Source organism: Salvelinus fontinalis, chromosome 32, assembly GCF_029448725.1.
Source record: "Salvelinus fontinalis isolate EN_2023a chromosome 32, ASM2944872v1, whole genome shotgun sequence".
NCBI lineage: Eukaryota > Metazoa > Chordata > Actinopteri > Salmoniformes > Salmonidae > Salvelinus > Salvelinus fontinalis.
Genome location: NC_074696.1, coordinates 14,252,271 through 14,275,507, shown reverse-complemented (window position 1 = coordinate 14,275,507; position 23,237 = coordinate 14,252,271).

The following is a 23,237-nucleotide window of genomic DNA, read 5'->3' as shown; positions in this document are numbered from 1 at the left end:
GTGCCCCCTGGCCCCTGTCCATATAATCTTAGTCATTATGATCTGAAAGGTAAAACTGATCCTACTCTGAGACTCTCTATGAACTGTTGATCCTTATCTCTGTGAGTCACTGTACTAACCTCCAGGCAGCTGTACTAACCCAAGACGGCTGTACTAACCCCCAGGCAGCTGTACTAACCCCCAGGCAGCTGTACTAACCCCCAGGCAGCTGTACTAACCCCAGGCAGCTGTACTAACCCCCAGGCAGCTGTACTAACCCCCAGGCGGCTGTACTAAACTCCGGGCGGCTGTACTAACCCCGGGCGGCTGTACTAACCCCAGGCGGCTGTACTAACCCCAGGCGGCTGTACTAACCCCAGGCGGCTGTACTAACCCCCAGGCGGCTGTACTAACCCCAGGCGGCTGTACTAACCCCCAGGCGGCTGTACTAACCCCCAGGCGGCTGTACTAACCCCCAGGCGGCTGTACTAACCCCAGGCGGCTGTACTAACCCCCAGGCGGCTGTACTAACCCCAGGCGGCTGTACTAACCCCCAGGTGGCTGTACTAACCCCAGGTGGCTGTACTAACCCCCAGGCGGCTGTACTAACCCCCAGGCGGCTGTACTAACCCCAGGCGGCTGTACTAACCCCCAGGCGGCTGTACTAACCCCAGGCGGCTGTACTAACCCCCGGGCGGCTGTACTAACCCCAGGCGGCTGTACTAACCCCCAGGCGGCTGTACTAACCCCCAGGCGGCTGTACTAACCCCAGGCGGCTGTACTAACCCCAGGCGGCTGTACTAACCCCAGGCAGCTGTACTAACCCCCAGGCAGCTGTACTAACCCCAGGCAGCTGTACTAACCCCCAGGCAGCTGTACTAACCCCCAGGCAGCTGTACTAACCCCCAGGCAGCTGTACTAACCCCCAGGCAGCTGTACTAACCCCCAGGCAGCTGTACTAACCCCAGGCGGCTGTACTAACCCCCAGGCGGCTGTACTAACCCCAGGCGGCTGTACTAACCCCCAGGCAGCTGTACTAACCCCAGGCAGCTGTACTAACCCCAGGCAGCTGTACTAACCCCCAGGCAGCTGTACTAACCCCCAGGCGGCTGTACTAAACTCCGGGCGGCTGTACTAACCCCGGACGGCTGTACTAACCCCAGGCGGCTGTACTAACCCCAGGCGGCTGTACTAACCCCAGGCGGCTGTACTAACCCCAGGCGGCTGTACTAACCCCCAGGCAGCTGTACTAACCCCAGGCGGCTGTACTAACCCCCAGACGGCTGTACTAACCCCCAGGCAGCTGTACTAACCCCAGGCGGCTGTACTAATCCCCAGGCAGCTGTACTAACCCCAGGCGGCTGTACTAACCCCCAGGCGGCTGTACTAACCCCAGGCGGCTGTACTAACCCCCAGGCGGCTGTACTAACCCCCAGGCGGCTGTACTAACCCCCGGGCGGCTGTACTAACCCCCGGGCGGCTGTACTAACCCCCAGGCGGCTGTACTAACCCCCAGGCGGCTGTACTAACCCCAGGCGGCTGTACTAACCCCCAGGCGGCTGTACTAACCCCAGGCGGCTGTACTAACCCCCAGGCGGCTGTACTAACCCCCAGGCGGCTGTACTAACCCCCAGGCGGCTGTACTAACCCCCAGGCGGCTGTACTAACCCCCAGGCGGCTGTACTAACCCCCAGGCGGCTGTACTAACCCCCAGGTGGCTGTACTAACCCCCAGGCGGCTGTACTAACCCCCAGGCAGCTGTACTAACCCCAGGCGGCTGTACTAACCCCAGGCGGCTGTACTAACCCCCAGGCGGCTGTACTAACCCCCAGGCGGCTATGCATAATAGTCTTCAGGCTGGGAGAGGAGAGGAGCTGCCTTGTTTAGAAACATGAATGAGAGGAAGCTCTTAGGGCTGTTTTCATGTTGTTATTGCTGCCTGCTACCAGCTAGTCTCAGGTTCAAACATGACACAGGCACTCCCACAAACTCCCATATTCTGCTGCCTGCCGATTGTTAGTGGCTTGGCGGGCTGCGAGTCGGATGCTAGGTTCCCACGCTGCTGTTATTTTCTGCTCTGTTGTCTCTGTACTCCAGGCTCATCACATGTTGGGATTTCAGAGTGCTGCCTTTGAAGGTGACCGAGGAACACACACATGAGCGCACAAGCACACAAACTCACTCGTACACGCACGCCCACACATCCAAATCAAATCAAATGTTATTGGTCACATAATCGTGATTAGCAGATGTTAGTGCAGGTGTAGTGAAATGTTTGTGCTTCTAGCTTCGGCAGTGCAGTAATATCTAACAAGTATTATCTAACAAATTACACAACATATATCCAATACACACAAATCTAAGTAGGAATGAATTAAGACTATATACACTACCGTTCAAAAGTTCGGGGTCACTTAGAAATGTCCTTGTTTTTGAAAGAAAAGCAAAAAAATTGGTCCATTAAAATAACATCAAATGTTTCAGAAATACAGTGTAGACATTGTTAATGTTGTAAATGACTATTGTAACTGGAAATGGCTGATTTTTAATGGAATATCTCTACATAGGCATACATAGGACCATTATCAGCAACCATCACTCCTGTGTTCCAATGACACGTTGTGTTAGCTAATCCAAGTTTATAATTTTAAAAGGCTAATTGATCATTAGAAAACGCTTTTGCAATTATGTTATCACAGCTGAAAACTGTTAAGATCATTAAAGAATCAATAAAACTGTTCTTCTTTAGACTAGCTGAGTATCTGGAGCATCAGCATTTGTGGGTTCGATTACAGGCTCAAAATGGCCAGAAACAAAGGACTTTCTTCTGAAACTCATCAGATGCTGGCCTTCTAGGCAAAGTTGCAAAGAAAAAAACACATCTCAGACTGGCCAATAAAAAGAAAAGATTAACATGGGCAAAATAACACAGACACTGGACAGAGGAACTCTGACTTAATGGCCAGCATCCGGGAGTCGCCTCTTCACTGTTGACGTTGAGGCTGGTGTTTAATGAAGCTGCCATTTGAGGACTTGTGAGGCGTCTGTTTCTCAAACTAGACACTCTAATGTATTTGTCCTCTTTCTCAGTTGTGCACCGGGGCCTCCCACTCCTCTTTCTATTCTGCATAGAGCCAGTTTGTGCTGTTCTGTGAAGGGAGTAGTGTACAGAGTTGTACGAGATCTTCCGTTTCTTGGCAATTTCTCACATGGAATAGCCTTAATTTCTCAGAACAAGAATAGACTGACGAGTTTCAGAAGAAAGTTCTTTGTTTCTGGCCATTTTGAGCCTGTAATCAAACCCACAAATGCTGATGCTCCAGATACTCAACTAGTTTAAAGGAGGCCAGTTTTATTGCTTCTTTAATCAGGACAACAGTTTTCAGCTGTGCTAACATAATTGCAAAAGGGTTTTCTAATGATCAATTACCCTTTTAAAATGAAAACTTAGATTAGCTAACACAACGTGCCATTGGAACAGAGGGATGGTTGCTGATAATGGGCCTCTGTAAGCCTATGTAATTTACAACAATAACAATGTCTACACTGTATTTAAGATCAATTTTAATGTTATTTTAATAGACAAAAAAATGTGCTTTTCTTTCACATTTCTAAATGACCCCAAACTTTTGAACGGTAGGGTACATATGGATGAGCGATGTCAGAGCAGAACGGACAGCCAAGATCCTGGCTGCAACACAACATAACCCCCCCGCTAGCCAATCAGGCTGAAGCTCAGACAGTCATATCGCATGGTTGGCTGGGGGTTTTGGTCCTGTGACTGTCTGCCACACATAGGTCCTGTGTAGTCTACTGCAGAAGTTCATTACTCAAATGTTGTTATGCCAAACCCTCTTTTTCCCTGCCAAGCAAAGGGGGAATACTCTGTCTACAGATTGATTGATGAAGTAAAGGATCAGTTGAAAGAAAAAGAGTTTGGGAAACCTTGCTCTAACCAACATGGGATAAGTTGGCGACTAACGGCGTGGGCCTTGTCGCCGTCCATGCCTTGTAGACAAAGGAAAGGCTAGCTTTGTCTCCACTCACTTGGAGAGGAAGCACTGGCTAATTCTCCCTGAGACGTGTGTGACACCCGCTCATTGTGAGGGGGGGTGAGGGGGGTGACATTGTTTGTTTGGCCGTGTTCGGTGGTCTGTACACACACACACACACACACACACACACACACACACACACACACACACACACACACACACACACACACACACACACACACACACACACACACACACACACACACACACACACACTGTCCGTCCATCATCCTCCTGGGTTTGTTTCTGGCGCTCTCTCTCTCACACCGTGCTTGACTCCATTCTTCACCCCTGTCCCAAGTGATTACACACAGTGCATGTGCATGTGTGTGTGTGTGTGTGTGTGTGTGTATGTGTGTGTGTGTGTGTGTGTGTGTGTGCGCGTGCGTGCGTGCGTGCGTGCGTGTGTGTGCGCGCGTGCGTGTGCGTGTGTGTGTGTGTGTATATGGAGGATGTGTTCAAGTGGTAACCCACTGACCTCCATGCCTATTATTACTCCCATCCCCCAAGGGAAGCGCTCCAGGGCCCCTCTGTCTCTCACGGTCAACCTACCACAGCCAGGTTTGATTGACTGAAGTCAGGAGGGTCACTTCCCATTTTGCCATGTATATTCAATGCATAATCATAATGCGCACTTGTTGAATCCACTTGTTGGATGGAACTATGTTAGAAATTATAAGACATTTAACATGGCCAAAAATGGTGCCAAAGTTCATCCCACGAGAACACACTAGTGTACTTTTTACATCTTCATTATTTCCCAGCTATATTGGACTGTGCGTGTTGATTTTAGAATGGCGCCCTCTTGTAAATATGCAACTGCAGTAGCTATATGTGTTGTGCTGGAGGGAGTTTCTAGATGAGGAAAATGGGCCGACAGGTTTAGCGTGAGTCAATTTTTACTCCCGGTGGGTAGCATTGACACCTAGAGACCACAGACTCATACCCGGGGACGGAAGGGGGGTGTACTTTCATCTAAATTCGGGTTTGGGGGACTGGATGTATGCTTGAGGGCAAGGCCAACGAGCAAAAGATTGGATTGTCCGTGTTAATTGTAGCACTTTGAATGGTATGTTGATGCCAGTCAAAGTGTGATGTATTGCTGGTGAAATAATTTGAGGCAAATGCATATTCAGCATACAGTGTAAAATGTATTCCCGAACAAAAATATAAACGCAACATGTAAAGTGTTGGTACCATGTTTCATGAGCTGAAATAAAAGATACTTGAAATTTTCCATACTCTCAAATTTGTTTACATCCCTGTTAGTGAGCATTTCTCATTTGTCAAGATAGTCCATCCACCTGACAGGTGTTGCATATCAAGAAGCTGATTAAACAGTATGATCATTACACAGGTGTACCTCGTGCTGGGGACAATAAAATGCCACTCTAAAATGTGCAGTTTTCTCAAACAACACATCAAGTTTTGAGGGAGCATGCAATTGGCATGCTGGCTGCAGCAATGTCCACCAGAGCTGTTGCCAGAGAATTGAATGTTAATTTCTCTACCATAAGCCGCCTCCAACGTCATTTTAGAGAATTTGGATGACGTCCAACCAGCCTCACACCGCAGACCACGTGTAACCACACCAGCCCAGGACCTCCACATCCGGATTCTTCACCTGCAGGATCATCTGAGACCAGCAACCCAGGCAGCTGATAAAACTGTGGGTTTGCATAGCCTAATAATTTTTGCAAAAACTGTCAGAAACCGTCTCAGGGAAGCTCATCTGCGTGCTTGTCGTCCTCACCAGGGTCTTGGCCTGACTGCAGTTTGGCATCATAACCGACTTCAGTGGGCAAATGCTCACCTTCGATGGCCACTGGTACGCTGGAGAAGTGTGCTCTTCACGGATGAATCCTAGTTTGAACTCTACTGGGCAGATGGCAGACAGCATGAATGTCTTGTGGGCGAGCGGTTTGCTGATGTCAACGTTGTGAACAGAGTGCCCCACCGTGGCGGTGGGGTTATGGTATGGCTAGGCTTAGGCTACGGACAACAAACACCATTGCATTTTATCAATGGCAATTTGAATGCACAGAGATACCATGACGAGATCCTGAGGCCCATTGTCGTGCCATTCATCCGCCGCAATCACCTCATGTTTCAGCATGATAATGCACGGCCCTATGACGCAAGGAACTGTACACAATTCCTGGAAGCTGAAAATGTCCCAGTTCTTCTATTGCCTGCATACCAGACATGTCACCCATTGAGCATGTTTGGGATGCTCTGGATCGACAGGTACGACAGCATGTTCTGGCCAATATCCAGCAACTTCGCACAGCCATTGAAGAGGAGTGGGACAACATTCCACAGGCCACAACCAACAGCCTGATCAACTCTATGCAAAGGAGATGTGTTGCACTGCATGAGACATATGGTGGTCACACCAGATACTGTCTGGTTTTCTGATCCACACCCCTACTTTTTTTTAAAGGTATCTGTGACGAACAGATGCCTATCTGTATTTCCAGTCATGTGAAATCCATATATTAGGGGCTAATGAATTTATTTAAAGTGACTGATTTCCTTATATGAACTGTAACTCAGTAAAATCTTTGAAATTGTTTATATTTTGGCTCAGTATTGAATGAGTTGCTTAAATGTTTGACTACCTTCATTGTGTTATTTTTACTGCACTCTTACAATTACATTTCCTGAAACATTGCTGATGTTACCAGTTCTGCATTCAGGTGTTTCAGTTTTAGTGTCTTGGTGTCTGAGTTCATTGTTACCCCCTCTGACAACACACACACACACACGCACGCACGCGCACACACACACACACACACACACACATACCTCCAGCCAACCACACACACACGTCAGAAAGCTGCCCCCCTGAAGCCCCTTGACCCTGGCAATGATGGGAGGTCAGGACCCCCTCCACATCCTCCACATCCTCCACATCCTCCAAGCTCCTCCACATCCTCCAAGTATTTCCACATCCTCCATATCCTCCAAGCCCTTCCACATCCTCCACATCCTCCACATCCTCCACATCCTCCAAGTCTCTCCACATCCTCCACATCCTCCAAGCCCCTCCACATCCTCCAAGCTCCTCTACATCCTCCACATCCTCCACATCCTCCACATCCTCCACATCCTCCACATCCTCCAAGTCTCTCCACATCCTCCAAGTCTCTCCACATCCTCCAAGTCTCTCCACATCCTCCACATCCTCCAAGTCTCTCCACATCCTCCAAGTCTCTCCACATCCTCCACATCCTCCAAGTCTCTCCACATCCTCCAAGTCTCTCCACATCCTCCAAGTCTCTCCACATCCTCCACATCCTCCAAGTCTCTCCACATCCTCCAAGTCTCTCCACATCCTCCAAGTCTCTCCACATCCTCCAAGTCTCTCCACATCCTCCAAGTCTCTCCACATCCTCCAAGTCTCTCCACATCCTCCAAGTCTCTCCACATCCTGCACATCCTCCAAGCTCCTCCACATCCTCCACATCCTCCACGCTCCTCCACATCCTACACATCCTCCACATCCTCCAAGCCCCTACACATCCTACACATCCTCCAAGCCCCTCCACATCCTCCACATCCTCCAAGCTCCTCCACATCCTCCAAGCCCCTACACATCCTACACATCCTCCAAGCCCCTACACATCCTGCACATCCTCCAAGCCCCTACACATCCTCCACATCCTCCACGCTCCTCCACATCCTCCAAGCCCCTACACATCCTCCACATCCTCCAAGCTCCTCCACATCCTCCAAGCCCCTACACATCCTCCACATCCTCCAAGCCCCTACACATCCTCCAAGCCCCTACACATCCTACACATCCTCCAAGTCTCTCACGCAGCTGAGAACCAGCACTGCTTGTGAGATCCTGTGAAATTGATCCCTTCAGGGGCCAGGACAGGGGCAGAACAGGGGCAGGACTGAGGCAGGACTGGGGCACGGTCGGGTTAGCACTGGGGCATGCTGTGTGCCACCGCCTTGAGAGGACTGTCTGTCTGCAGGAGACACTGACGGAGGGGAGGAAGCAGCGACGAGGAGAGAGAGAGAGAAAGAAAGAGAGAGAGAGAAAGAGAGAGAGAGAGAGTCAGACAGCGAAAGATAGAGAGACAGAGAGAGCGAAAGAGAGAGCGAGAGAGAGAGAGAGAGAGAGAGAGAGAGAGAGAGAGAGAGAGAGAGAGAGAGAGAGAGAGAGAGAGTCAGACAGCGAAAGATAGAGAGACAGAGAGAGCGAAAGAGAGAGCGAGAGAGAGAGAGAGAGAGAGAGAGAGAGAGAGAGAGAGAGAGAGAGAGAGAGAGAGAGAGAGAGAGAGAGAGAGAGAACCTAAAGGGAAGGCATTCTTCTTTCATCTTGTTCTGTCTGTCTGGTGATCTCCTGGTGCTCCCGTCTATAAACCATGACTGTCTGCTAGGCTTGTTATGATACAACCACATCAATGTTACTATCCTGACCCTAATTACAGTAGCTTCAGACCAGAACGTCTAGTCAATCACTCTGGAATCTATTCTACGCTTCTTTGTCTGCCTCCCCCTCTAAGACTGTTTATAGGAACATTCTGGAGCAATCATCTTTCATGTAAATTTGTTTTGTAGTTAATCGAATGCCTGTTGGCCTCATAGAGAACTGTACTGTATATTAAAGCACTGCTTTTGGCATAATAAAATGTCCTTCTTGTCTAATGTAAAGTGCATTACTTCAACCTGGACTCAGGGGTAGACTTAACATAGTATAAGTAAAACAGTGACACTCCAATTAGAATTAACATGGTTCCTATGGTATGTATTCATTTTGGGATGTCCATTATACATTTTGTTTGATATGGTACGAATTACAATTCACATGATATGTTAAGAATTGCAATACATACAATATGTTACGAATTGCAATTTGTACAAAATGTTATACATTTTCTCAAAATGTTATCAATTTTCACAAAATGATATCAATTTGCTAAATGTATGATATGCTACTAATTCCAATTTGTTGTGGCTAACGTTAGCTAGGTGGCAAACATTAGCTTGGCTAGGGGTTAGGGGTTAAGGATAGGGTTAGGTGAAGGGTTAGCTAACATGCTATGTGGTTGCAAAGTAGCTAAAAAGTAGTTGTAAAGTTGCTAATTAGCTAAAATGCTAAAGTTGTTCATGATAAGAATCGAACACGCAACCTTTGGGTTGCAGACGTTCGTGTTCTATGCCTACACATCCATCCCGACCAACCACCCTACTTTAGTTTTTGCCTTAAGTAACCGTCTGTCTTATGTAACAATACCAAACGTAACATATCATACTAATTTGTGTGTCACGGATTTACCTTTACTATGTTACATCTAGTCTATGAGACCAGGCTGAAGTCTTATACACTTAGCTAAACTCAGCAAAAAAAGAAATATCCTCTCACTGTCAACTGCGTTTATTTTTTTTAGCAAATTTAACATGTGAAAATATTTGTATGAACATAACAAGATTCAACAACTGAGACATAAACTGAACAAGTTCCACAGACATGTGACTAACAGAAATTGAATAATGTGTCCCTGAACAAAGGGGGGGATCAAAATCAAAAGTACCAGTCAGTATCTGGTGTGGCCACCAGCTGCATTAAGTACTGCAGTGCATCTCCTCCTCATGGACTGCACCAGATTTGCCAGTTCTTGCTGTGAGATGTTGCCCCACTCTTCCACCAAGGCACCTGCAAGTTCCCAGGTATTTCTGGGGGAGAATGGCCCTAGACCTCACCCTCCGATCCAACAGGTCCCAGACGTGCTCAATGGGATTGGGATCCGGGCTTTTCGCTGCCCCCCCCCCCCCCCCCCTCCACCCTCCTCTACCCATGGTAAAACAGCACCCCCCCTCCACCCTCCTCTACCCATGGTAAAACAGCCCCCCCCCCCACCCTCCTCTGCCCATGGTAAAACACCCCCCCCCCCTCCACCCTCCTCTACCCATGGTAAAACAGCCCCCCTCCACATGAAACATGTGTAAAATGAGGATTGGTGCCGTGTGGCTCGGTCATCTGCTCTCTGTAATTGCTTTTCCATGCTTGGCTCTCGTTAGGCACATTTACAGGGTGCTGTCTGCTTGCTGGTTGAGGAGCATTGAAATACACTGGACCTGCTAAAGCAACAGACTGAACAGTTCTAAAGAATCCTATAACACCAGACAGAACCAGAAAACATTACATTCTAAAAGAACCAGAAAACACCAGACAGAACCAGAAAACACTACATTCTAAAAGAACCAGAAAACACCAGACAGAACCAGAAAACATTACATTCTAAAAGAACCAGAAAACACCAGACAGAACCAGAAAACATTACATTCTAAAAGAACCAAAAAACAGTTCCTTAGTTCCTTTTTATGTCTTTATTTTAGTTTGGTCAGAGCGTGAGTTGGGGTGGGCATTCTATGTTGTTTTTCTATGTTTGGTTCTGTATTTAGATTTCTATGTGTTTGGCCTAGTATGGTTCTCAATCAGAGGCAGGTGTCAGTCGTTGTCTCCAGTGCTCACCCACAGCCCGGTTCAACCTGGGCCTGCACTCTGGAGGGTCCGGGCTAAAGTGGTCATTCAGCCTGGAGAAGTGGTGCCAAGGCTGCGCACCAGAGCTCGAGTGCTCCCCCACAGCCCGATCCTTCCGGTGCCTCCAAGCACCAGGCCTACTGTAGGTCTCCCCAGCCTGGTGGGTCCTGTGGCAGCGCCACGCACCAGGCTGTCTCTCGGTCTCCTCCCTCCAGGTTCTCTCTCCAAGCCAGAGCCGCCCGCCAGTCCAGAGCTGCCAGAGCCGCCCGCCAGTCCAGAGCTGCCGGAGCCGCCAGTCCAGAGGCGCCCCTCAGTCCAGTGCTGCCCTCTACTAGGGTCTCCAATCTGGGGTCGGTGGCGAGGGTCGCCACTCCTAAGGTGCCACATAAGTGGGCCGAGACTATGACCATCACCAGAAAGCACTAGATTCTAAAATCACCAGAAAGCACTAGATTCTAAAATCACCAGAAAGCACTAGATTCTAAAATCACCAGAAAGCACTAGATTCTAAAATCACCAGAAAACACTAGATTCTAAAATCACCAGAAAACACTAGATTCTAAAATCACCAGAAAACTCTGGTTTCTAAAATCACCAGAAAACACTAGATTCTAAAATCACTAGAAAACACTAGATTCTAAAATCACCAGAAAACACTAGATTCTAAAATCACCAGAAAACACTAGATTCTAAAATCACCAGAAAGCACTAGATTCTAAAATCACCAGAAATCACTAGATTCTAAAATCACCAGAAAGCACTAGATTCTAAAATCACCAGAAAACACTAGATTCTAAAATCACCAGAACCAGAAAGCACTAGATTCTAAAATGACCAGAAAACACTAGATTCTAAAATCACCAGAAAACACTAGATTCTAAAATCACCAGAAAACACTAGATTCTAAAATCACCAGAAAACACTAGATTCTAAAATCACCAGAAAACACTAGATTCTAAAATCACCGGAAAGCACTAGATTCTAAAATCACCAGAAAGCACTAGATTCTAAAATCACCAGAAAGCACTAGATTCTAAAATCACCAGAACCAGAAAGCACTAGATTCTAAAATCACCAGAAAACACTAGATTCTAAAATCACCAGAAAACACTAGATTCTAAAATCACCAGAAAACACTAGATTCTAAAATCACCGGAAAGCACTAGATTCTAAAATCACCGGAAAGCACTAGATTCTAAAACCACCAGAAAACACTAGATTCTAAAATCACCAGAAAACACTAGATTCTAAAACCACCAGAAAACACTAGATTCTAAAACCACCAGAAAGCACTAGATTCTAAAAGCACCAGAACCAGAAAACACTAGATTCTAAAACCATCAGAACCAGAAAGCACTAGATTCTAAAACCATCAGAACCAGAAAGCACTAGATTCTAAAACCACCAGAACCAGAAAACACTAGATTCTAAAACCACCAGAACCAGAAAGCACTAGATTCTAAAACCACCAGAACCAGAAAACACTAGATTCTAAAACCACCAGAACCAGAAAGCTTTAGAACCTGCCTGTAAAATGGACCAGGGTACATTGAAGCCCACATGCACGAATTGTCTGCTGCTGCTGTTTTATTTCTGTGACATTGTGGCCTTCACAGTTTACGATCTAATAACTGATCAAAGTAAACAAGGCTTGAGCCATGTGGGAAACCCCAGTAACAGACGACAGGCAGGTTAACGATGATATTTCACATAGAACCAGTTTTACAAGCTCTACTGTGTAGTAATTATGTCAGTCAGTCAGAAGGGCTGGTGACTAAACATCCATTACATCAGTGTTTGTTTCAGGGCCAAGGGCTCAGATGGGTCTGGAGTAGCTGGTGAGTGATCTGAGAGAGTATGGACAGCCTCACTGTGCTGTTTCTGTTAGCCTGATTACTGTTTATTTGGCTGCTAGTCTGACCGGGTACTCAGTGGTCACACACAAACACGCAGCACTGACAGGCTGTTTTCAGAAGGTCCCGTGGCAACACAAGAACACTGGGGTCACACCCTCACCCCTCCCACTGGAACCCTGAGACTAAAACTACAAATGTTCCCGCCCGACCAGCCCCACTTAACAACTGCATAACCACATGCAGTATGAACATTTAAAAATATCTGTTGCGTCTTCCGTGGCTCCAGATACATTCTATACATGAGGGAACTTTCCCTACTCTTTTCCAGAGAAATAACTGTGGTGTAACTTTTTATTTTTTAAAACATTTGTTTTGATGTAGACTTTTTATAATAAGCTCTTCCCACAGATGCACATGTCATGCAGAGCCTTGAAAACATCACATGCTGTCCCACTACACATACAAACACACACACATGCACAAGCAGATACATCCACACATTGACTTGCTCAAGATGGTATACTATGCACACAGTGGTGGAAAAAGTACCCAATTGTCATACTTGAATATGTTTTGGCTGTGTAAGGGAGGCGAAGTCAGGTGCAGGAGAGCAGAGTAGATTAAACAGGCGCACTTTAATTCCGGTCAAAAAAATAGGCACAAAATGACATCTAAGTGCCCAAAAAACACGGAACATGATACAAAAGTATAGCGTGTGAACATACACCATTAACAATAAACAATTACACACAAAGACATGGAGGGGAACAGAGGACTTAAATACATGCAGTGTGATTATAGAATGAAAACCAGGTGTGTATGAAACAAGACAAAACAAATGGATATATGAGAAATGGAGCTGCGATGGCTAGAAAGCCGGTGACGTCGATCGCCGAACGCCGCCCGAACAGAGTAAAAGTAAAGATACCTTAATAGAAAATGACTCAAGTAAAAGTTAAAGTCAACCAGTAAAATACTACTTGAGTAAAAGTCTAAAAGTTTTTGGGTTTAAATATACTTAAGTATCAAAAGTAATTGTAGTTGCTAAAATATAAAGTATGAATCATTTCAAATTCCTTATATTAAGCAAACCAGATGGTGCCATTTTCTTGTTTTTTAATTTACGGAAAGCCAGGGGGCACACTAACACTCAGACATAATTTATAAACAAAGCATGTGGGTTTAGTGATGTGGGTTTAGTGAGTCCGCCATATCAGAGGCAGTAGGGATGACCAGGGATGTTCTCTGTTTAGTGAGTCCGCCATATCAGAGGCAGTAGGGATGACCAGGGATGTTCTCTGTTTAGTGATTCCGCCATATCAGAGGCAGTAGGGATGACCAGGGATGTTCTCTGTTTAGTGAGTCCGCCAGATCAGAGGCAGTAGGGATGACCAGGGTTGTTCTCTGTTTAGTGAGTCCGCCAGATCAGAGGCAGTAGGGATGACCAGGGTTGTTCTCTGTTTAGTGAGTCCGCCAGATCAGAGGCAGTAGGGATGACCAGGGATGTTCTCTGTTTAGTGAGTCCGCCATATCAGAGGCAGTAGGGATGACCAGGGATGTTCTCTGTTTAGTGAGTCCGCCATATCAGAGGCAGTAGGGATGACCAGGGATGTTCTCTGTTTAGTGAGTCCGCCAGATCAGAGGCAGTAGGGATGACCAGGGTTGTTCTCTGTTTAGTGAGTCCGCCAGATCAGAGGCAGTAGGGATGACCAGGGTTGTTCTCTGTTTAGTGAGTCCGCCAGATCAGAGGCAGTAGGGATGACCAGGGATGTTCTCTGTTTAGTGAGTCCGCCATATCAGAGGCAGTAGGGATGACCAGGGATGTTCTCTGTTTAGTGAGTCCACCAGATCAGAGGCAGTAGGGATGACCAGGGATGTTCTCTGTTTAGTGAGTCCGCCATATCAGAGGCAGTAGGGATGACCAGGGATGTTCTCTGTTTAGTGATTCCGCCATATCAGAGGCAGTAGGGATGACCAGGGATGTTCTCTGTTTAGTGAGTCCGCCATATCAGAGGCAGTAGGGATGACCAGGGATGTTCTCTGTTTAGTGAGTCCGCCATATCAGAGGCAGTAGGGATGACCAGGGATGTTCTCTGTTTAGTGAGTCCGCCATATCAGAGGCAGTAGGGATGACCAGGGATGTTCTCTGTTTAGTGATTCCGCCATATCAGAGGCAGTAGGGATGACCAGGGATGTTCTCTGTTTAGTGAGTCCGTTAGATCAGAGGCAGTAGGGATGACCAGGGATGTTCTCTGTTTAGTGAGTCCGCCATATCAGAGGCAGTAGGGATGACCAGGGATGTTCTCTGTTTAGTGAGTCCGCCATATCAGAGGCAGTAGGGATGACCAGGGATGTTCTCTTGATAAGGGTGGGATTTGGACCCTTTTTCTGTCACGCTAATCATTTAAAATAAAGTAAAAATTGTCAAAAATATAAATAGTAAAGTACAGATACCCCAAAAAACGACTTAAGTAGTACTTTAAAGTATTTTTAATTAAGTACTTTAAAGGTATTGAATATTGAATATCCGTTTGAGCATGGTGAAGTTATTAATTACACTTTGGATGGTGTATCAATACACCCAGTCTGTTATGCTGATGAAGGAGGACCCAAAAGCGACGTAATAGAAACAGAGTCTTTATTCCAGTCTTAGACAAAAACGATACTCCTGATATATCTAAGGTAAAAACAAAACAGGAAAACTGAAATCCTCTCGTCAGTAGAGATGAACGACTGGAGACGCGACCACTAGACACCTGCTCACATGCAGCATCTGATGAAGGCAAAAACACGACAGGGCGGAACAAGGACACTGAACAGCAAACATCAAACACGAATCCGACAAGGACTGAAGCGGAAACAGAGGAAGAAATAGGAACTCTAATGAGGGCAAAAATAGGGGACAGGTGTGAAAGAGTAAATGAGGTCGTTAGGAGAATGAGAAACAGCTGGGAGCAGGAACGGAACGATAGAGAGAGAGCGGGAGAGGGAGAAAGGGAGGAGGAGAGAGAAGGATAGAAAGAGGGAAAGAACCTAATAAGACCAGCAGAGGGAAGCACAGGGACAAGACATGATGATCAAAAACATGACACAGTCACTACAAAGATACAGGTGTCCTTCCTAACTCAGTTAATGGAGAGGAAGGAAACCGCTCAGGGATTTCACAATGAGGCCAATGGTGACTTTAAAACAGTTAGAGTTTAATGGCTGTGATAGGAGAAAACTGAGGATGGATCAACAACATTGTAGTTACTCCACAATACTAACCTAAATGACAGAGAAAAAAGAAGACAGCCTTTACATGATAAAATATTCCAAAACACGCATCCTGTTTGCAACAAATCACTAAAGTAATACTGTACAAAATGTGGCAAACAATTCACTTTTTGTCCTGAATACAAAGCGTTATGTTTGAGGCACATCCAATAAGGCACATTACTGAGTACCACTTTTCATATTTTCAAGCATAGTGGTGGCTGCATCATGTTATGGGTATGCTTGTAATCGTTAAGGACTGGGGAGTATTCCAGGATAAAAAATAAATGGAATAGAGATAAGCACAGGCAATATCCTAGAGGAAAACCCGGCTCAGTCTGCTTTCCACCAGACACTCTGAGATTAATTCACCTTTCAGCAGGACAATAACCTAAAACACAAGAACACATTTGCATTAGAGTTGCTTATCAATAAGTCAGTGAATGTTCCTGAGTGGCCTAGTTACAGTTTTGACTTAAATCTACTTGAAAATCTATGGCAAGACCTGAAAATGGTTTTCTAGCAATGATCAACAACCAATTTGACAGAGCTTGAAGACATCTGAAAAGAATAATGGCCAAATGTTGCACAATCTAGGTGTAGAAAGATCTTAGAGACTTACCCAGAAAGACTCACAGCTGTAATCGCTGCCAAAGGCGCTACTACAAAGTATTGACTTGGGGGTGTGAATACTTATGTAAATTAAATATTTTGTTATTTCATTTTTAAATCAACTGGAAACGTATCTAAGAACATGTTTTCACGTTGTGAACGTCATGGGGTATTGTGTGTAGGTGGGTGAGAAGTAATATCAACTTCCTTTAATTCAGGCTATGACACAACAAAATGTGGAATAAGTCAAGGGGTATGAATACTTTCTGAAAGTACTGTATCCTATGACCCTCATGTAAATACAGACACTTGCACACTCATAACTTCCTTACCTTCCATGCCCTCACAGACACATAACCATACATAAATGTATTCAGGCACACACACACACACACTTTCCTATGACATTCTGAATTGTGTGATTTGCAGGTCATGCTCTCTCTCTCTCTCTCTCTCTCTCTCTCTCTCTCTCTCTCTCGCTCTCTCACATGCACACATGCACACGCACACATGCACACATGCACACATGCACATCACACACATCTCACACCACACACACACACACACACACACGCTACAGTGTACACCCCTACTCTTACCCCCCCACCACGTCCTACTCTCTACCCCTCCTCTTAACCCCCCACCATGTCCTACTCTCTACCCCTCCTCTTAACCCCCACCACGTCCTACTCTCTACCCCTCCTCTTAACCCCCCACCATGTCCTACTCTCTACCCCTCCTCTTAACCCCCCACCATGTACTACTCTATACCCCTCCTCTTAACCCCCCACCATGTCCTACTCTCTACCCCTCCTCTTAACCCCCCACCATGTCCTACTCTCTACCCTTCCTCTTAACCCCCCATCACGTCCTACTCTCTACCCCTCCTCTTAACCCCCCACCATGTCCTACTCTCTACCCCTCCTCTTAACCCCCCACCATGTCCTACTCTCTACCCCTCCTCTTAACCCCCCACCATGTCCTACTCTCTACCCCTCCTCTTAACCCCCCACCATGTCCTACTCTCTACCCCTCCTCTTAACCCCCCACCATGTACTACTCTCTACCCCTCCTCTTAACCCCCACCATGTACTACTCTCTACCCCTCCTCTTAACCCCCCACCATGTCCTACTCTCTACCCCTCCTCTTAACCCCCACCACGTCCTACTCTCTACCCCTCCTCCTAACCCCCCACCATGTCCTACTCTCTACCCCTCCTCTTAACCCCCCATCACGTCCTACTCTCTACCCCTCCTCTTAACCCCCCACCATGTCCTACTCTCTACCCCTCCTCTTAACCCCCCACCACGTCCTACTCTCTACCCCTCCTCTTAACCCGCCACCACGTCCTACTCTCTACCCCTCCTCTTAACCCCCCACCACGTCCTACTCTCTACCCCTCCTCTTAACCCCCATCACAACCTACTCTCTACCCCTCCTCTTAACCCCCCACCATGTCCTACTCTCTAACCCTCCTCTTAACCCCCCACCATGTCCTACTCTCTACCCCTCCTCTTAATCCCCCACCATGTCCTACTCTCTATCCCTCCTCTTAACCCCCCACCATGTCCTACTCTCTACCCCTCCTCTTAACCCCCCACCATGTCCTACTCTCTACCCCTCCTCTTAATCCCCCACCATGTCCTACTCTCTACCCCTCCTCTTAACCCCCACCATGTACTACTCTCTACCCCTCCTCTTAACCCCCCACCATGTACTACTCTCTACCCCTCCTCTTAACCCCCACCATGTACTACTCTCTACCCCTCCTCTTAACCCCCACCATGTCCTACTCTCTACCCCTCCTCTTAACCCCCACCATGTACTACTCTCTACCCCTCCTCTTAACCCCCCACCATGTACTACTCTCTACCCCTCCTCTTAACCCCCACCATGTACTACTCTCTACCCCTCCTCTTAACCCCCACCATGTACTACTCTCTACCCCTCCTCTTAACCCCCCACCATGTACTACTCTCTACCCATCCTCTTAACCCCCCACCACGTCCTACTCTCTACCCCTCCTCTTAACCCCCCATCACGTCCTACTCTCTACCCCTCCTCTTAACCCCCACCATGTTCTACTCTCTACCCCTCCTCTTAACCCCCACCATGTTCTACTCTCTACCCCTCCTCTTAACCCCCCATCATGTCCTACTCTCTACCCCTCCTCTAAACCCCCACCATGTCCTACTCTCTACCCCTCCTCTTAACCCCCCACCATGTCCTACTCTCTACCCCTCCTCTTAACCCCCCATCACGTCCTACTCTCTACCCCTCCTCTTAACCCCCACCATGTCCTACTCTCTACCCCTCCTCTTAACCCCCACCACGTCCTACTCTCTACCCCTCCTCTTAACACCCCATCACGTCCTACTCTCTACCCCTCCTCTTAACCCCCACCATGTCCTACTCTCTACCCCTCCTCTTAACCCCCCATCACGTCCTACTCTCTACCCCTCCTCTTAACACCCACCATGTCCTACTCTCTACCCCTCCTCTTAACCCCCCACCATGTACTACTCTCTACCCCTCCTCTTAACCCCCCACCATGTCCTACTCTCTACCCCTCCTCTTAACCCCCCACCACGTCCTACTCTCTACCCCTCCTCTTAACCCCCCACCATGTCCTACTCTCTACCCCTCCTCTTAACCCCCACCATGTCCTACTCTCTACCCCTCCTCTTAACCCCCACCATGTCCTACTCCCTACCTCTCCTCTTAACCCCCCACCATGTCCTACTATCTATCCCTCCTCTTAACCCCCCATCACGTCCTACTCTCTACCCCTCCTCTTAACCCCCCACCATGTCCTACTCTCTACCCCTCCTCTTAACCCCCCACCACGTCCTACTCTCTACCCCTCCTCCTAACCCCCCACCATGTCCTACTCTCTACCCCTCCTCTTAACCCCCCACCACGTCCTACTCTCTACCCCTCCTCCTAACCCCCCACCATGTACTACTCTCTACCCCTCCTCTTAACCCCCCACCACGTCCTACTCTCTACCCCTCCTCTTAACCCCAACCACGTCCTACTCTCTACCCCTCCTCTAAACCCCCCACCATGTCCTACTATCTACCCCTCCTCTAAACCCCCCACCATGTCCTACTCTCTACCCCTCCTCTTAACCCCCACCATGTCCTACTCTCTACCCCTCCTCTTAACCCCCACCATGTCCTACTCTCTACCCCTCCTCTTAACCCCCACCACGTCCTACTCTCTACCCCTCCTCTTAACCCCCCACCATGTACTACTCTCTACCCCTCCTCTTAACCCCCCACCATGTCCTACTCTACCCCTCCTCTTAACCCTCCATCATGTCCTACTCTCTACCCCTCCTCTTAACCCCCCCCCATGTCCTACTCTCTACCCCTCCTCTTAACCCCCCACCATGTCCTACTCTCTACCCCTCCTCTTAACCCCCCACCATGTCCTACTCTCTACCCCTCCTCTTAACCCCCCACCATGTCCTACTCTCTACCCCTCCTCTTAACCCCCCACCATGTTCTACTCTCTACCCCTCCTCTTAACCCCCTACCACGTCCTACTCTCTACCCCTCCTCTTAACCCCCACCATGTTCTACTCTCTACCCCTCCTCTTAACCCCCCACCATGTCCTATTCTCTACCCCTCCTCTTAACCCCCCACCCCGTCCTACTCTCTACCCCTCCTCTTAACCCCCCATAATTTCCTACTCTCTACCCCTCCTCTTAACCCCCCACCATGTCCTACTCTCTACCCCTCCTCTTAACCCCCCACCATGTCCTACTCTCTACCCCTCCTCTTAACCCCCCACCATGTCCTACTCTACAGCAACCCCCCTGACCTCCTGAGGCCTCCTGTCTGTCAGACAGCTTGTGGGGCTCACCAACAGGCAGCGTGGCGACTGACAGGGCAGGGGCAGGGGCCTGACGGGTCCTGCAGTAACGGCTGCTCACTGCTGGACCCACAGCTGTCTGTCTACGTTAGTTAGCCCAGCCTGGCCAGGCCTGCCTCCCCCCCACTGTTTCCCAGGCCTGGAGAGGACAGAGGAGGGGCGAGGGGAGAGGATTACGATGTCGCCACCACCACCAGCCTCTCCCTACTTAACCCCCTCACTCCTTACTTCTACACACACAGCCTACGACCCCCCCCTCTTCCCCAACCGGCTGCTGAGACTGCCCCCTGGTCAAACTAATGTACGGTGTGACAGTGTATGTGCTTATGGGGCGAGGCGGGGGGTAATCAATGGGTGTGTGTCTAGACCTGGCTTGCTACATCAGTTGCCTCCACCTTTCTAACAGAGTTTTATCCCCAGACTAAATTCATGCGGACTGTTTATCCCAGCCATAACACTTCAGAGTGAGTGCTGTCAAAACCTCTGTCACCAGGAACCTGTTAGGTTTGCAGCTTCAGACCTGTTTGTGCTGTCTTGCCTATGGTCATTGTCACTCCAAAGTGGGAAAAACAGCACAAGCAGATCTGAAACCAGGCTAGGCCTGTCTCGACAGGATATAATAGATAGCCAGAGTGGTGGTCGTGGTCCCTCTGTGTGATGTGAAACTCAGTCTTTGGTATGTTTGTGTTGCTCTTGTGTCCTATACAATGAATAAATATCATAAAATAACTTGGAAACTGTTATTTTTTTTATAGCTGAGTCTGACCCTCTACACTGACTGAATGTGGCAAGAGAGGGCTGCTATTCTCTCAGATGGGGCCGGTGGGAGTTGATGTAAACAAATATTTTTAAAAATAAATAAAAAGTTTAGCAAGTGTTTTAATTCGACAAAACAATGTTTTTGCTTTTTTTTCACTGCTGATTATTTGTGAAAGCTGGGACCTTTTCTTTGGTAACGCCATGAGAAAACAGAAGATCCTCCATTTTCTGTTTTTATTGAATCTCCTTTGCTCAGTATTTATTTCCCCTCTCTGTGGAAGAAGGCAGAGGCCAGAGAGGTTCACCGACACAAAAAAGTCATTTTTTTGGCAATAGCGTTGCCCAAACCATTGTTGTAATGCCTGGTGTTCAGAAACCACTGGTGTAATGCCTGGTGTTCAGAAACCACTGGTGTAATGTCTGGTGTTCAGAAACCACTGGTGTAATGCCTGGTGTTCAGAAACCACTGGTGTAATGTCTGGTGTTCAGAAACCACTGGTGTAATGTCTGGTGTTCAGAAACCACTGGTGTAATGCCTGGTGTTCAGAAACCACTGGTGTAATGTCTGGTGTTCAGAAACCACTGGTGTAATGCCTGGTGTTCAGAAACCACTGGTGTAATGTCTGGTGTTCAGAAACCACTGGTGTAATGTCTGGTGTTCAGAAACCACTGGTGTAATGCCTGGTGTTCAGAAACCACTGGTGTAATGCCTGGTGTTCAGAAACCACTGGTGTAATGTCTGGTGTTCAGAAACCACTGGTGTAATGCCTGGTGTTCAGAAACCACTGGTGTAATGTCTGGTGTTCAGAAACCACTGGTGTAATGTCTGGTGTTCAGAAACCACTGGTGTAATGCCTGGTGTTCAGAAACCACTGGTGTAATGTCTGGTGTTCAGAAACCACTGGTGTAATGCCTGGTGTTCAGAAACCACTGGTGTAATGTCTGGTGTTCAGAAACCACTGGTGTAATGTCTGGTGTTCAGAAACCACTGGTGTAATGTCTGGTGTTCAGAAACCACTGGTGTAATGCCTGGTGTTCAGAAACCACTGGTGTAATGCCTGGTGTTCACCACACATAATTGCTTTGTTGTTTGTACGCTGGAGAAAAAAATCCCTTACCATTTTGTGCGGTGGGTTTCTCTCGCTGTGACTGTTGTGTGATGGTAGATTGTTTTTCAAAGAAGCTGTGAATAGGGTGGTGGGTGTGTGTGTTAGGGCTGGGTGATATAGCACATGAATTCAATTCATTCAAATGTATGTAATAGTGTGATGTTCCAAATGCCTGTATTTCCAAAATCAAGTGTTTTTAATGTGTTGTGTGTGTTTTTGGTCTCATCTCCTTCGCTCCTTCTGTGCACTGTGCAGCTTCCCACTCGCACACAGACACCAAGCCCCTCGTCCAGACACCAAGCCCCTCGCCCAGACACCAAGCCCCTCGCCCAGACACCAAGCCCCTCGCCCAGAGACCAAGCCCCTCGCCCAGACACCAAGCCCCTCGCCCAGACACCAAGCCCCTCACACAGACACCAAGCCCCTCGCCCAGACACCAAGCCCCTCGCCCAGACACCAAGCCCCTCGCCCAGACACCAAGCCCCTCGCCCAGAGACCAAGCTCCTCGCCCAGACACCAAGCCCCTCGCCCAGACACCAAGCCCCTCACACAGACACCAAGCCCCTCGCCCAGACACCAAGCCCCTCGCCCAGAGACCAAGCCCCTCGCCCAGACACCAAGCCCCTCGCCCAGACACCAAGCCCCTCACACAGACACCAAGCCCCTCGCCCAGACACCAAGCCCATCGCCCAGACACCAAGCCCCTCGCCCAGACACCAAGCCCCTCGCACAACAAGCAGTTTAAACTGGTTTCCACTGGTTACCACAGACACAACGTCCAAATTGGCTATATTGTCAAAATTTATGTAAATAACAATGTGCTTTTTCATCTTAATTTAAAGCTGCAATATATAACTTTTTGGATGAGCCAACCAAATTCAGATAGAAATGTGAGTTATAGATCTGTCATTCTCATTGAAAGCCAGTCTACGAGGCGGTAGATATGTTCTATGTGCGGTATTTCTATGCTTCCCGTAATTACGTTTTGTTTTTGAGTCTTGTACTTTCAGTTTTGTACAACAGCTTCAAACTGCTGAAAATACTATATTTTTGGTTATGGAAAATATATTTCACAGCAGTTTAGATGGTACAATGATTCTCTACACTATACTTGCTTGTATTGTCACATAAACTGAAAACAATTGAGAATTTTAGCAGCCAGGAAATGGCAGAGTCATTTCTGCATAAGGCATCTTTAAGGTTAGGGTTAGGCATAAGGTTAGCAGTGTGGT